At 43.9% G+C, this 13,926-nt stretch overlaps 1 long non-coding RNA gene across 1 annotated transcript; it reads left to right on the forward strand.

The window, feature by feature from the left end:
* The first annotated feature begins 3,865 nt into the window (after window positions 1-3,865).
* LOC127907129 (uncharacterized) lies at window positions 3,866-10,483 on the forward strand. Its single transcript, XR_008063318.1, has 3 exons — window positions 3,866-4,694; window positions 7,763-7,882; window positions 10,432-10,483. It is a non-coding gene; the product is annotated as an uncharacterized LOC127907129 (long non-coding RNA).
* The last annotated feature ends 3,443 nt before the right edge of the window (window positions 10,484-13,926 follow it).

The raw sequence follows: 13,926 nt of genomic DNA on the forward strand, positions 1-13,926 counted from the left end.
CCAATATGCAGCTATACTGTAGTCACTGTGTGTTAGCCATGTAAATTACAGTTATAGGGACACTATACTGTAGTCACTCTGTGCTAGCCATGTAAATTACAGTTATAGGGACACTATACTGTAGCCACTCTGTGCTAGCCATGTAAATTACAGTTATAGGGACACTATACTGTAGCCACTCTGTGCTAGCCATGTATATAGGGACACTATACTGTAGTCACTCTGTGCTAGCCATGTAAATTACAGTTATAGGGACACTATACTGTAGTCACTCTGTGCTAGCCATGTAAATTACAGTTATAGGGACACTATACTGTAGCCACTCTGTGCTAGCCATGTATATAGGGACACTATACTGTAGTCACTCTGTGCTAGCCATGTATATAGGGACACTATACTGTAGTCACTCTGTGTTAGCCATGTAAATTATAATTATAGGGACACTATACTGTAGCCACTCTGTGTTAGCCATGTAAATTACAGTTATAGGGACACTATACTGTAGCCACTCTGTGTTAGCCATGTAAATTACAGTTATAGGGACACTATACTGTAGTCACTCTGTGCTAGCCATGTATATAGGGACACTATACTGTAGCCACTCTGTGTTAGCCATGTAAATTACAGTTATAGGGACACTATACTGTAGTCACTCTGTGCTAGCCATGTAAATTACAGTTATAGGGACACTATACTGTAGTCACTCTGTGTTAGCCATGTAAATTACAGTTATAGGGACACTATACTGTAGTCACTCTGTGCTAGCCATGTATATAGGGACGATATACTGTAGTCACTCTGTGCTAGCCATGTATATAGGGACACTATACTGTAGTCACTCTGTGCTAGCCATGTATATAGGGACACTATACTGTAGTCACTCTGTGTTAGCCATGTAAATTACAGAGTTATAGGGACACTATACTGTAGTCACTCTGTGCTAGCCATGTATATAGGGACACTATACTGTAGTCACTCTGTGTTAGCCATGTAAATTATAATTATAGGGACACTATACTGTAGCCACTCTGTGTTAGCCATGTAAATTACAGTTATAGGGACACTATACTGTAGCCACTCTGTGCTAGCCATGTATATAGGGACACTATACTGTAGTCACTCTGTGTTAGCCATGTAAATTACAGCTATAGGGACACTATACTGTAGTCACTCTGTGTTAGCCATGTAAATTACAGTTATAGGGACACTATACTGTAGTCACTCTGTGCTAGCCATGTATATAGGGACACTATACTGTAGTCACTCTGTGCTAGCCATGTATATAGGGACACTATACTGTAGTCACTCTGTGCTAGCCATGTATATAGGGACACTATACTGTAGTCACTCTGTGCTAGCCATGTAAATTACAGCTATAGGGACACTATACTGTAGTCACTGTGTTAGCCATGTAAATTACAGAGTTATAGGGACACTATACTGTAGTCACTCTGTGCTAGCCATGTAAATTACAGAGTTATAGGGACACTATACTGTAGTCACTCTGTGTTAGCCATGTAAATTACAGTTATAGGGACACTATACTGCAGTCACTGTGTGCTAGCCATGTATATAGGGACACTATACTGTAGTCACTCTGTGCTAGCCATGTATATAGGGACACTATACTGTAGTCACTCTGTGCTAGCCATGTAAATTACAGCTATAGGGACACTATACTGTAGTCACTGTGTGCTAGCCATGTATATAGGGACACTATACTGTAGTCACTCTGTGTTAGCCATGTAAATTACAGTTATAGGGACACTATACTGTAGTCACAGTGTGCTAGCCATGTAAATTACAGTTATAGGGACACTATACTGTAGTCACTCTGTGTTAGCCATGTAAATTACAGCTATAGGGACACTATACTGTAGTCACTCTGTGCTAGCCATGTATATAGGGACACTATACTGTAGCCACTCTGTGCTAGCCATGTAAATTACAGTTATAGGGACACTTAGTAGTGGGGTCATTATTTTATTGATTGAATAAGTTTATTTAAAACAAGGACAATGTAACAACAAAACATACATCTCAGAAGTGATATGTTGCACCAGATCGAGCTAACAGCTCATTACCATCTGCAGTCTCAACTTGATTGGAGTCCACCTAGGGTAAATCCAATTGATTGGAGTCCACCTAGGGTAAATCCAATTGATTGGACATGTTTTGGAAAGGCACACACCTGTCTATATAAGGTCCCACAGTTGGCAGTGCATGTCAGAGCAAAAACCAAGTAATGAGGTCGAAGATATTGTCCGTAGAGCTCAGAGGCAGGATTGTGTCGAGACACAGATCTGGGGAAGGGTAACAAAACATGTTTGCAGCATTGAAGGTCCCCAAGAACACAGTGGCCTCCATCATTCTTAAATGGAAGAAGTTTGGAACCACCAAGACTCTTCCTAGAGCTGCCCGGACAAACTGAGCAATCGGGAGAGAGGGGCCTTAGTCAGGGAGGTGACCATGAACCTGATGGTCACTCTGACAGAGCTCCAGAGTTCCTCTGTGGAGATGGGAGAACATTCCAGAAGGACATCCATCTCTGCAGCACTCCACCAATCAGGCCTTTATGATAAAGTGGCCTGATGGAAGCCACTCCTCAGTAAAAGACACATGACAACCCACTCTGGTCTGATGAAACCACGATTGAACTCTTTGGCCTGAATGCGAATTGTCACGTCTAGAGGAAACCTGACACCATCCCTACAGTGGAGCATGGCGGTGGTAGCATCATGCCATGGGGATGTTTATCAGCGGCAGGGACTGGGAGACTAGTCAGGATCAAAGGAAAGATGAACAGAGCAAGGCACAGAGAGATACTTGATGAAAACCTGCTCCAGAGCGCTCAGGACCTCAGACTGGGGCGAAGGTTCACCTTCCAACAGGACAATGACCCTAAGCACCCAGCCAAGACATCTCAGGAGTGGGTCCGGGACAAGTCTCTCAATGTCCTTGAGTGTCCCAGCCAGAGACCGAACTTGAACCCGATCGAACATCTCTGGAGAGACTTGAAAATAGATGTGCAGCAACGCTCCCCATCCAACCTAACAGAGCTTGAGAGGATCTGCAGAGAAGAATGGGAGAAACTTCCCAAATACAGGTGTGCCAAGCTTGTAGCGTCATTACCCAAGAAGACTTGAGGCTGTAATCGCTGCCAAAGGTGCTTCAACAAAGTACTGAGTAAAAGGTCTGAATACTGATGTAAATGTTATATTTCTATGAATCTGGTTTTCCTTTGTCATTATGGGGTATTGTGATGTCATTATGGGGTATTGTGATGTCATTATGGGGTATTGTGATGTCATTATGGGGTATTGTGATGTCATTATGGGGTATTGTGATGTCATTATGGGGTATTGTATGTAGATTGATGAGGGGAAAGAAACGATTTATCAATTTCAGAATTAGGCTGTAACGTAACAAAATGTGGGGAAAAGTCAAGGGGTCTGAATACTTTCCCGAAGGCTCTGTATACACACAGTTAGACCCATTTTTAATTCTCCAGATGTACAAAACCTAAGTGAGAGTGTTGGACCTTGTTGAGTATGAAATTACTGAACCAAATTAACTGAAACGATGAACCACAAGACCCTTTGGTGTCTTTGTTTACCAAGACTAAGACCAAAAGCCTCACCAAAGTTGAAGATGGAAATCGTAGCACAGCACTGTGCGTGAGCCTCAGTTCCAGAATGTTCAGCAATAGCTCATTAAAAATAATGAGTAAATATGCTGACAGTGTTAACGTTAGCCATGCAGGGAGTGTGAGGTACACACACACACACACACACACACACACACACACACACACACACACACACACACACACACACACACACACACACACACACACACACACACACACACAGGCTAATTACATCTAACTACCCACCCTTCTGTGGGGTTAGTTTGGCATGCAGCACAGGAAATTGAATTGGTCCACTGACCATCCACAGCTTATTAGGGCTCACAGCTCACGTGAGAAAGAGATGTCAATCTCATCATGACTTCTCTAATGAAATAACATGCCTCATGCCTTCTCTAATGAAATAACATGCCTCGTGCCTTCTCTAATGAAATAACATGCCTCGTGCCTTCTCTAATGAAATAACATGCCTCGTGCCTTCTCTAATGAAATAACATGCCTCATGCCTCATGACTTCTCTAATGAAATAACATGCCTCATGCCTTCTCTAATGAAATAACATGCCTCGTGCCTTCTCTAATGAAATAACATGCCTCGTGCCTCATGCCTTCTCTAATGAAATAACATGCCTCATGCCTTCTCTAATGAAATAACATGCCTCATGCCTCATGCCTTCTCTATTGGTAATGGTGATAGGTTAGCATGTCTCGGGGCTATGATGCTAACCTCCCCTGTTATTGGTAATGGTGATAGGTTAGCATGTCTCGGGGCTATGATGCTAACCTCCCCTGTTATTGGTAATGTTGATAGGTTAGCATGTCTTGGGGCTATGCTATTACATGCTAATCTCCCCTGTTATTGGTAATGGTGATAGGTTAGCATGTCTCGGGGCTATGATGCTACCCTCCCCAGTTATTGGTAACGGTGATAGGTTAGCATGTCTCGGGGCTATGATGCTAACCTCCCCTGTTATTGGTAATGGTGATAGGTTAGCATGTCTCGGGGCTATGATGCTAACCTCCCCTGTTATTGGTAATGGTGATAGGTTAGCACGTCTCGGGGCTATGATATTACATGCTAACCTCCCATATTCATAGCACAAACTTGTTGGATGCATTTGCAGTTCATTTTGGTTCTGTTTCAGCACACATGACTGTAAGTCGCTTTGGATAAAAGCGTCTGCTAAATGGCATATATTATATTATATTATGTTGTGACCAAAATACATTTATATTAAATAATGTATTGTGTCATTTTGGAGTCACTTTTATTGTAAATAAGAATAGAATATGTTTCTAAACACTTTTACATTCATCTGGATGCTACCATAATTGTGGCTGAATGAATCATGAATAATAATGAATAGGGAGGAAGTTACAGAGGGTCAAAGATTATACCCCCAAGACATGCCTCCCCAGTTATTGGTAATGGTGATAGGTTAGCATGCCTTGGGGATATGATATTACATGCTAACCTCCCCTGTTATTGTAATGGTGAGAGGTTAGCATGTCTCGGGGCTACGATATAGCATGCTAACCTCCCCAGTTATTGGTAATGGTGATAGGTTAGCATGCCACGGGGCTACGATATAACATGCTAACCTCCCCAGTTATTGGTAATGGTGATAGGTTAGCATGTCTTGGGGCTATGATATTACATGCTAACCTCCCCTGTTATTGGTAATGGTGATAGGTTAGCATGTCTCGGGGCTATGATGCTAACCTCCCCTGTTATTGGTAATGGTGATAGGTTAGCATGTCTTGGGGCTATGATATTACATGCTAATCTCCCCTGTTATTGGTAATGGTGATAGGTTAGCATGTCTTAGCATGTCTCGGGGCTATGATGCTAACCTCCCCTGTTATTGGTAATGGTGATAGGTTAGCATGTCTTGGGGCTATGATATTACATGCTAATCATGCTAGTCTTGTGTTCGGAGTTCTAAATTGAGCAGCTGCTGAAAAATGAGCTCCTGTATATATTGAGATTTAAATGTTTTTTAGAGTGAAGTACATCGCCAAAAAAATCAAGAGAAAACTGGACCTCTAGACTCAATAGAAGACAAAACAAAGAACAAACCAAAAAGACAGGCTTTTGAAAAAGTATTTATTCATAAAATTGTACAGTTATCTTAGCTAGCTCATTGCTGAGAATTGTTTACTTGTTGCCAGAGCAGCAGTGAGCTGCTAGGAGGACTCTCCTGGGAAGGCTAGCCAGAGCTTATAAAGAATAACAACAAAAAAATATCTAGTTAACAGAAGAAAGGAAGACAAAAAATGACAAAAGAAGGACAGAAGAAAAGGAAAGAAAGAGGACAACAAAGTGAAACAGTCAGCACTTCTATTGCAAGATGGTCTGGAAAGGAGGGACGTAGTCTACACTGCTATCTGCCCAGCAGCTAGCCAGCCAGCAAACGACCACCGCTGATTTGGATCAAGAATGGAGCAGCACTGTAGAAACTATTACACTCAACTGAACGAGGTTTGATTAGTGTAGTGTTAGCTAGCTACATAGTTGTCTTTGCTGTCTTCAGGTATCCAAGATAATTGTGTAGTTTAGAGCGTGAAATAGTCTTAGAGTGATTATCTTAATTTACCAGAGGTTAGCTAGCCAGCTATTTGTCATCTTAACGATGGAGAGACACTGCTAGCTAGCCAACAGCTAGCCAACGTCTACTGAATAGAACTTCCGCACTCAACAACAAAGATGCCATTCCGCTTCGCTCCACAGGGTATCACATTTTCATTTCATTTCATTACAGCACAACGGTTTGATTTGTTTGATGGTAGCTAGCTAGCAGCAGCTACATAGCCGTCTGTGTATCAAAGATAATTGATGTTGGTCTAGAGCGATTTTCTAGGTTAGCTAGCCAGGCTATGATGCTTCTCCTGTGTTAACGCAACGTAAGTAATCAACATGTTAGCATAGCTAGCCAGCTAGCCCCTGAATATCAGCACTGTAGGTTATTACACTCAACGGATGCGCCCCTTGATTAGTGTAGTGTGACAACGTTAGCCATGCCGGGCTAGCCTACTCTCCCAGTTTGTATCATGGTGATCATTTTAGTCAATAAGATTCTTGCTACGTAATGCTAACTTTCTGAACATTGAATGGTGATAGGTCCACTTGTCATTCCAATCTCCTCGCCTGTAATGCCTCTTAGGTTAGCCTGTCAACTATGTGTCTGTCTATCCCTGTTCTCTCCTCTCTGCACAGACCATATGCTAACCTCCCACTGTTACCGCGTGGATAGGTCCACCTATTTAATCTGGTGGTCCCAGCTATGCGCAGACCCAGGGTGGAGTTCAGGTCTCCGGTAGCCTCTGGAACTGCCGATCTGCGGTAACAAGGCAGGTTCATCTCAGCCTATGCCTCCCTCCAGTCCCTGACTTCTTGGCACTGACAGAAGGGATCACCATGAGATAACACTGTTATTCCTACTGCTCTCTCTTCGTCCGTCCACTATGATGCTCCGCACACCCCGGAGGTGAGTTCAGTTATTGGTAATGGTGATAGGTTGGCATGTCTGGGGCTATCCTCATCTCTCCCTGTTATTGGTAATGGTGATAGGTTAGCTCCCCTTACCCATCTGTCTATCTCCCTGTTATTGGTAATGGTGATAGGTTACATGTTACCATCTCCCCTTTGGTAATGGTGATAGGTTAGCATCCTTATCATGCTAACCTCCCCAGGTTATTGGTAATGGTGATAGGTTAGCATGTCTTGATAAGCTCCTTTCATGCTAACCTCCCCTGTTATTGTAATGGTGATAGGTTAGCATGTCTCGGGCTATGATGCTAATCTCCCCTGTTATTGGTAATGGTGATAGGTTAGCATGTCTCGGGGCTATGATGCTAACCTCCCTGTTATTGGTAATGGTGATAGGTTAGCATGTCTCGGGGCTATGATGCTAATCTCCCTGTTATTGGTAATGGTGATAGGTTAGCATGTCTCGGGGCTATGATGCTAACCTCCCCTGTTATTGGTAATGGTGATAGGTTAGCATGTCTCGGGGCTATGATGCTAACCTCCTGTTATTGGTAATGGTGATAGGTTAGCACGTCTCGGGCTATGATATGATGCTAACCTCCCCTGTTATTGTAATGGTGATAGGTTAGCACGTCTCGGGGCTATGATATAACATGCTAACCTCCCCTGTTATTGTAATGGTGATAGGTTAGCACGTCTCGGGGCTATGATGCTAATCTCCCCTGTTATTGGTAATGGTGATAGGTTAGCACGTCCCGGGGCTATGATGCTAATCTCCCCTGTTATTGGTAATGGTGATAGGTTAGCATGTCTTGGGGCTATGATATTACATGCTAACCTCCCCAGTTATTGGTAATGGTGATAGGTTAGCATGTCTTGGGGCTATGATATTACATGCTAACCTCCCCTGTTATTGTAATGGTGATAGGTTAGCATGTCTCGGGGCTATGATGCTAATCTCCCCTGTTATTGGTAATGGTGATAGGTTAGCATGTCTTGGGGCTATGATATTACATGCTAACCTCCCCAGTTATTGGTAATGGTGATAGGTTAGCATGTCTTGGGGCTATGATATTACATGCTAACCTCCCCTGTTATTGTAATGGTGATAGGTTAGCATGTCTCGGGGCTATGATGCTAACCTCCCCTGTTATTGGTAATGGTGATAGGTTAGCATGTCTCGGGGCTATGATGCTAACCTCCCCTGTTATTGGTAATGGTGATAGGTTAGCATGTCTCGGGGCTATGATGCTAATCTCCCCTGTTATTGGTAATGGTGATAGGTTAGCATGTCTCGGGGCTATGATGCTAACCTCCCTGTTATTGGTAATGGTGATAGGTTAGCATGTCTCGGGGCTATGATGCTAACCTCCTGTTATTGGTAATGGTGATAGGTTAGCATGTCTGGGGCTATGATGCTAACCTCCCTGTTATTGGTAATGGTGATAGGTTAGCATGTCTCGGGGCTATGATGCTAATCTCCCCTGTTATTGGTAATGGTGATAGGTTAGCATGTCTCGGGGCTATGATGCTAACCTCCTGTTATTGGTAATGGTGATAGGTTAGCATGTCTCGGGGCTATGATGCTAATCTCCCCTGTTATTGGTATTGGTGATAGGTTAGCATGTCTCGGGGCTATGATGCTAACCTCCCCTGTTATTGGTAATGGTGATAGGTTAGCACGTCTCGGGGCTATGATATAACATGCTAACCTCCCCTGTTATTGTAATGGTGATAGGTTAGCATGTCTCGGGGCTATGATATGATGCTAACCTCCCCTGTTATTGGTAATGGTGATAGGTTAGCATGTCTCGGGGGGCTATGATGCTAATCTCCCCTGTTATTGGTAATGGTGATAGGTTAGCATGTCTCGGGGCTATGATGCTAATCTCCCCTGTTATTGGTAATGGTGATAGGTTAGCATGTCTCGGGGCTATGATGCTAATCTCCCTGTTATTGGTAATGGTGATAGGTTAGCATGTCTCGGGGCTATGATGCTAACCTCCCCTGTTATTGGTAATGTGTAGGTTAGCATGTCTCGGGCTATGATGCTAATCTCCTGTTATTGGTAATGGTGATAGGTTAGCATGTCTCGGGGCTATGATGCTAATCTCCCCTGTTATTGGTAATGGTGATAGGTTAGCATGTCTCGGGGCTATGATGCTAACCTCCCTGTTATTGGTAATGGTGATAGGTTAGCATGTCTTGGGGCTATGATATAACATGCTAATCTCCCTGTTATTGTAATGGTGATAGGTTAGCATGTCTCGGGGCTATGATGCTAATCTCCTGTTATTGGTAATGGTGATAGGTTAGCATGTCTCGGGGCTATGATGCTAATCTCCCCTGTTATTGGTAATGGTGATAGGTTAGCATGTCTCGGGGCTATGATGCTAATCTCCCTGTTATTGGTAATGGTGATAGGTTAGCATGTCTCGGGGCTATGATGCTAACCTCCTGTTATTGGTAATGGTGATAGGTTAGCATGTCTCGGGGCTATGATGCTAATCTCCCTGTTATTGGTAATGGTGATAGGTTAGCATGTCTCGGGGCTATGATGCTAATCTCCCCTGTTATTGGTAATGGTGATAGGTTAGCATGTCTCGGGGCTATGATGCTAACCTCCCCTGTTATTGGTAATGGTGATAGGTTAGCATGTCTCGGGGCTATGATGCTAATCTCCCCTGTTATTGGTATTTGTGATAGGTTAGCATGTCTCGGGGCTATGATGCTAACCTCCCCTGTTATTGGTAATGGTGATAGGTTAGCACGTCTCGGGGCTATGATATAACATGCTAACCTCCCCTGTTATTGTAATGGTGATAGGTTAGCATGTCTCGGGGCTATGATGCTAATCTCCCCTGTTATTGGTAATGGTGATAGGTTAGCATGTCTCGGGGCTATGATGCTAACCTCCCCTGTTATTGGTAATGGTGATAGGTTAGCATGTCTCGGGGCTATGATGCTAATCTCCCCTGTTATTGGTAATGGTGATAGGTTAGCATGTCTTGGGGCTATGATGCTAACCTCCCTGTTATTGGTAATGGTGATAGGTTAGCATGTCTGGGGCTATGATGCTAACCTCCCCTGTTATTGGTAATGGTGATAGGTTAGCATGTCTCGGGGCTATGATGCTAACCTCCCCTGTTATTGGTAATGGTGATAGGTTAGCATGTCTCGGGGCTATGATATAACATGCTAACCTCCCCTGTTATTGGTAATGGTGATAGGTTAGCATGTCTTGGGGCTATGATATAACATGCTAACCTCCCCTGTTATTGTAATGGTGATAGGTTAGCACGTCTCGGGGCTATGATGCTAATCTCCCCTGTTATTGGTAATGGTGATAGGTTAGCACGTCTCGGGGCTATGATGCTAATCTCCCCTGTTATTGGTAATGGTGATAGGTTAGCATGTCTTGGGGCTATGATATTACATGCTAACCTCCCCTGTTATTGTAATGGTGATAGGTTAGCATGTCTCGGGGCTATGATGCTAATCTCCCCTGTTATTGGTAATGGTGATAGGTTAGCATGTCTTGGGGCTATGATATTACATGCTAACCTCCCCTGTTATTGTACTGGTGATAGGTTAGCATGTCTCGGGGCTATGATGCTAACCTCCCTGTTATTGGTAATGGTGATAGGTTAGCATGTCTTGGGGCTATGATATTACATGCTAACCTCCCTGTTATTGGTAATGGTGATAGGTTAGCATGTCTGGGGCTATGATGCTAACCTCCCTGTTATTGGTAATGGTGATAGGTTAGCACGTCTCGGGGCTATGATGCTAACCTCCCTGTTATTGGTAATGGTGATAGGTTAGCATGTCTCGGGGCTATGATGCTAACCTCCCTGTTATTGGTAATGGTGATAGGTTAGCATGTCTCGGGGCTATGATGCTAACCTCCCCTGTTATTGGTAATGGTGATAGGTTAGCATGTCTCGGGGCTATGATGCTAACCTCCCCTGTTATTGGTAATGGTGATAGGTTAGCATGTCTCGGGGCTATGATGCTAACCTCCCTGTTATTGGTAATGGTGATAGGTTAGCATGTCTCGGGGCTATGATGCTAATCTCCTGTTATTGGTAATGGTGATAGGTTAGCATGTCTCGGGGCTATGATGCTAACCTCCCCTGTTATTGGTAATGGTGATAGGTTAGCATGTCTCGGGCTATGATGCTAACCTCCCCTGTTATTGGTAATGGTGATAGGTTAGCATGTCTCGGGGCTATGATGCTAACCTCCCCTGTTATTGGTAATGGTGATAGGTTAGCATGTCTCGGGGCTATGATGCTAACCTCCCTGTTATTGGTAATGGTGATAGGTTAGCATGTCTTGGGGCTATGATGCTAACCTCCCCTGTTATTGGTAATGGTGATAGGTTAGCATGTCTCGGGGCTATGATGCTAATCTCCCTGTTATTGGTAATGGTGATAGGTTAGCATGTCTTGGGGCTATGATGCTAACCTCCCTGTTATTGGTAATGGTGATAGGTTAGCATGTCTCGGGGCTATGATGCTAATCTCCTGTTATTGGTAATGGTGATAGGTTAGCATGTCTCGGGGCTATGATGCTAATCTCCCCTGTTATTGGTAATGGTGATAGGTTAGCATGTCTCCTGGGGCTATGATAGGTTACATGCTAACCTCCCCTGTTATTGGTAATGGTGATAGGTTAGCATGTCTCTGGGGGGCTATGATGCTAATCTCCCTGTTATTGGTAATGGTGATAGGTTAGCATGTCTCGGGGCTATGATGCTAACCTCCCTGTTATTGGTAATGGTGATAGGTTAGCATGTCTCGGGGCTATGATGCTAATCTCCCCTGTTATTGGTAATGGTGATAGGTTAGCATGTCTCGGGGCTATGATGCTAATCTCCCTGTTATTGGTAATGGTGATAGGTTAGCATGTCTCGGGGCTATGATGCTAACCTCCCTGTTATTGGTAATGGTGATAGGTTAGCATGTCTCGGGGCTATGATGCTAACCTCCCCTGTTATTGGTAATGGTGATAGGTTAGCATGTCTCGGGGCTATGATGCTAACCTCCCCTGTTATTGGTAATGGTGATAGGTTAGCATGTCTGGGGCTATGATATAACATGCTAACCTCCCCTGTTATTGGTAATGGTGATAGGTTAGCATGTCTCGGGGGCTATGATGCTAATCTCCCTGTTATTGGTAATGGTGATAGGTTAGCATGTCTCGGGGCTATGATGCTAATCTCCCCTGTTATTGGTAATGGTGATAGGTTAGCATGTCTCGGGGCTATGATGCTAACCTCCCTGTTATTGGTAATGGTGATAGGTTAGCATGTCTCGGGGCTATGATGCTAATCTCCCCTGTTATTGGTAATGGTGATAGGTTAGCATGTCTCGGGGCTATGATGCTAACCTCCCCTGTTATTGGTAATGGTGATAGGTTAGCATGTCTCGGGGCTATGATGCTAACCTCCCCTGTTATTGGTAATGGTGATAGGTTAGCATGTCTTGGGGCTATGATGATGCTAATCTCCCTGTTATTGGTAATGGTGATAGGTTAGCATGTCTCGGGGCTATGATGCTAATCCCCTGTTATTGGTAATGGTGATAGGTTAGCATGTCTCGGGGCTATGATGCTAACCTCCCTGTTATTGGTAATGGTGATAGGTTAGCATGTCTCGGGGCTATGATGCTAATCTCCCCTGTTATTGGTAATGGTGATAGGTTAGCATGTCTCGGGGCTATGATGCTAACCTCCCTGTTATTGGTAATGGTGATAGGTTAGCATGTCTCGGGGCTATGATGCTAACCTCCCTGTTATTGGTAATGGTGATAGGTTAGCATGTCTCGGGGCTATGATGCTAATCTCCCCTGTTATTGGTAATGGTGATAGGTTAGCATGTCTTGGGGCTATGATGCTAATCTCCCCTGTTATTGGTAATGGTGATAGGTTAGCATGTCTCGGGGCTATGATGCTAACCTCCCTGTTATTGGTAATGGTGATAGGTTAGCATGTCTCGGGGCTATGATGCTAATCTCCCCTGTTATTGGTAATGGTGATAGGTTAGCATGTCTCGGGGCTATGATGCTAACCTCCCTGTTATTGGTAATGGTGATAGGTTAGCATGTCTCGGGGCTATGATGCTAATCTCCCCTGTTATTGGTAATGGTGATAGGTTAGCATGTCTCGGGGCTATGATGCTAACCTCCCTGTTATTGGTAATGGTGATAGGTTAGCATGTCTCGGGGCTATGATGCTAATCTCCCCTGTTATTGGTAATGGTGATAGGTTAGCATGTCTTGGGGCTATGATGCTAATCTCCCCTGTTATTGGTAATGGTGATAGGTTAGCATGTCTGGGGCTATGATGCTAACCTCCCCTGTTATTGGTAATGGTGATAGGTTAGCATGTCTCGGGGCTATGATGCTAACCTCCCCTGTTATTGGTAATGGTGATAGGTTAGCATGTCTTGGGGCTATGATATAACATGCTAACCTCCCTGTTATTGGTAATGGTGATAGGTTAGCATGTCTCGGGGTAATGGTATGATATAACATGCTAACCTCCCTGTTATTGTAATGGTGATAGGTTAGCATGTCTCGGGGCTATGATGCTAACCTCCCTGTTATTGGTAATGGTGATAGGTTAGCATGTCTCGGGGCTATGATGCTAACCTCCCCTGTTATTGGTAATGGTGATAGGTTAGCATGTCTCGGGGCTATGATGCTAATCTCCCCTGTTATTGGTAATGGTGATAGGTTAGCATGTCTCGGGGCTATGATGCTAATCTCCCTGTTATTGGTAAT

Source organism: Oncorhynchus keta, chromosome 14, assembly GCF_023373465.1.
Source record: "Oncorhynchus keta strain PuntledgeMale-10-30-2019 chromosome 14, Oket_V2, whole genome shotgun sequence".
NCBI lineage: Eukaryota > Metazoa > Chordata > Actinopteri > Salmoniformes > Salmonidae > Oncorhynchus > Oncorhynchus keta.